Genomic DNA, 3,368 nt, shown 5'->3' with positions numbered 1-3,368 from the left:
CCCTCCCACCACAAGCTACCAACACATGCTGTCATTGGCCATTGAAGGAAAGCTAACCGAGCCCTATCCATAAAATGGCTTTTCTGATGGGATAGTGGAAACCTTTTTTTTTTTTTTAAGAGGATGTTTATTGCTTCATTGTTTTGGCGTTTTGTCCCAGAGGTACAGCCTAATAAGAACGTTTTACCTCAGGGACACACACTCATTTGTGCCTGCACTGCAGACAATAATTTCAGCTTTATGTTTTCACACAGTGAGCCTGTAGCCCTTTACAATGATCAGTAAACAAGCTGCGAAGTAAAAGAAATACTGGTCTCTGGATACGCTTGTGTATTTGGTCATCTCTTTTTAACAGTCCCTTGAGTGGTTATTAATCCACTTTCTCAAATATTGTGTTAAAAAAATAAATAAAAATAAAACACAGGTGCTTTTGACTTGTTCAGTTCCAGTTTCTAGCTAAACTGTCTTTATGGTTATATTAGTTGTGCTGTGTGGCAGGGGCAGGGTTAATAATGTCTCTGCTAGCAACCACAGGTGTGGCCACTCTCCAGTTAATGCAGATTGGTGCTAATTCGGGAGTGGCCACCTGCATAACAAGAGCCAGAAATCTTCTGTTTGGAAGAGAGTATGTGAGGGATTTTATTTTATTTTATTTTATTGAGGATGAGGAGGATAATGGTGGTGACCACCACCACCCCCACTATCATCATCATCTGTGTGTTGGTGTGTTTTTTGCAAAAGTTCAGTGAAGGGTCTGCCCAGCCTGGACAGTTTTTGTTTTGGCCCATGTGCCTTTTTATTTGTGTTTTTTGTGTTGCAAAACTGCAGCTTCCTTGCCTCTGGGTCTCTTTCTTGCTGTGACCCTGCTACATGCTGCTAATACACTTCTTTGCACTAGAAGGTATGGTGGAACTAGACTACTTTACTAGAACTGAAGAGCAGTTCATGAACTCTTAGTCAAAGCTTCTTCACACAGACTTCTCAAACAAACAAGCTACCTACTCTTTAAAATCACAAGTTTTTATACAAAAACTCAGATTTAAACTGCATCATTCGGCAACAGGTCGCTATGCTGATTGGCCAAGATCTGTATAAACACACCAGCAGTGCCTGCTCCTTCTCTCCCCTGCTGGAGAACTTCATGGCTGCTCCGTCTCTCCCTTCCACCGCCTCCTCAAGGCCCGCTTGTAGATCTCTTGATCCATTCCTCCTACTATGCATTGGACCTGCCTCACCTAAGCAAGGTGTCACTGGATCCTCAGCTGACGCACTATTGTTGCACTATTACATAAAAATATGCCACTGTAGACATAACTCGTTTTAATCCTAACTTGTTGCATCCAAGTTCATGTTGAATTTTAGTAGTTTTATTGTAAATTATACTGTATTTAAATATTCATCTTGCATTGTAACCATGTACTGACTTGTAACACCTGTAAGTTGCCTTGGATAAAGGAGTCTGCCAAATGAATAAATAATAATACAAATAAATAAGAGTTTTTAAGTAGTTTATGGCAAGGGTTTTGATAAAGTAGAGCTCACAGAATAGACGAATAAATGTGTATTACATTCCCGACCCATATTTTTGTATAACACTGGCCATGATTGTGGTTGAAGTGTTGTCCAATGAGCAATTATTTGAGACAGTTAAACTCATTCCGCTAATGACCCTAGGTCTGACTCAGACCCAGGCTTTGAAAGGTGAAAGGCTGGTGAATTAGCCTAATAAGTAATCGCCCCCATCTTCCCTTTGATAGAAAATGTAACATCTTGGGACCTGCTCAAACCCATACACTGATGTCACTGAAAAACGTTCCACAATGTAAGTTTAAAAGAAACAGTAGGACATCTGAATACTAAAATAAATACATTACTACTTTTTGGCCCTTTGCATCATCGTTATAAATCATTTATAAGAAAATTGCTTTTAAGTATTTGGCAGAATTCATGTACATCTTTTCCCGCACTGATCATCCTATGCACAGAACATAACTCGATTTCAAAGTTTAAAAACGCAACAATACTTTTTGTGTTTAATAGTAGTTCTTGGTTAATTAATAAACAGAAATGTGTGAACTTTGACCCGACATTCTGAGTGCAGTTGGAATCAGTCTTATATTTATTCTTTTCATTTTAGAGAAGCTAGAAAGAACATTTTCTGAGAACACACAGAGATAAAAAATGATTTCTCATTCACTTTAAGCTGTTGGCTACACATATATAAAACAGCTTTGATAAACATAGAGTATGGCACCAGGTGCTAATAGCAAAATAAATAGATACAGATATGGTATTCACAACTCAAAAGCAAAAAAGTGTATCTAATTTCCATGATTCATACTGAGCATGTTTTTAAATATAAGACATATGCAAACATTGGTCTGCTGTTCATGTCAGGGTGATGGAAAGGGACGGTTGTTTTATACAATTGCATCATTTTGTTTTACAATATATAGAAAAATGTCACATATCTAAAAGCACGGTTTACTAGCAACCAGGAAAATACAGTAGATATAAATGTGTTGTAAACAAACATGTTGCTGACATTCATCCCATTCCACTGCTGGAGATATACAATTAGATCTAACATGTAAAAATAATTTACAATGGCCAACATAGCTGTAAATGCATTGAAACTTTTCATATATACAGACAAATGAACAGGTGACCGCATATCCTCTCAGGTTCTGCTAATCTCAGTAATAAGTTTTATCATAACTGAATAAGCGCTTCTCTAGATACAAACATCCCCCATATACCAAAGCTAATGAAATAGTCAATAACTTATGTTAAAGAAGGCCCTTAGAAGGTTTCATTATAAATGTGCCAGCATTTATCTATCTATCTATCTATCTATCTATCTATCTATCTATCTATCTATCTATCTATCTATATATATATATATATATATATATATATATATATATATATATATATATATATATATATATATATATATATTTATTCATTGTATTGCTTCAAACAAATTCAAACCATTTTAAATATCACAGTATATATATACTGTGATATTTAAAATGATTTGAATTTGTTTGAAGAAATGCAATGAATTACAAATATATTGAATTTCAATAGTTTCGAAGGATTGCATGGAAGAAACATCCAAACAACAAACGCTAATGCAATTTGTAGACATCTAGGCAATAACAGGAAACGACTCCCTGTTGTGCTTAAGATAACCATTCCAAGCACGCTAACACCAAACAATGGTTAGTCAGAGGAGAGTAATTCACAGAAATGATTTTTAGAATTAATTATTTATTTTTGGGAAAGGTGTTTTGTAGAGACAAAGTCACCATAAATCAATACAAATTGCAACAGTTATTAATTTTAATTGACTTGCTGCAGAT

The sequence above is a fragment of the Polyodon spathula genome, chromosome 14 (assembly GCF_017654505.1).
Source record: "Polyodon spathula isolate WHYD16114869_AA chromosome 14, ASM1765450v1, whole genome shotgun sequence".
In the NCBI taxonomy this organism is placed as follows: Eukaryota; Metazoa; Chordata; class Actinopteri; order Acipenseriformes; family Polyodontidae; genus Polyodon; species Polyodon spathula.
The sequence above is the reverse complement of the archived record's forward strand: the minus strand, read 5'-3'. Positions refer to the sequence as shown.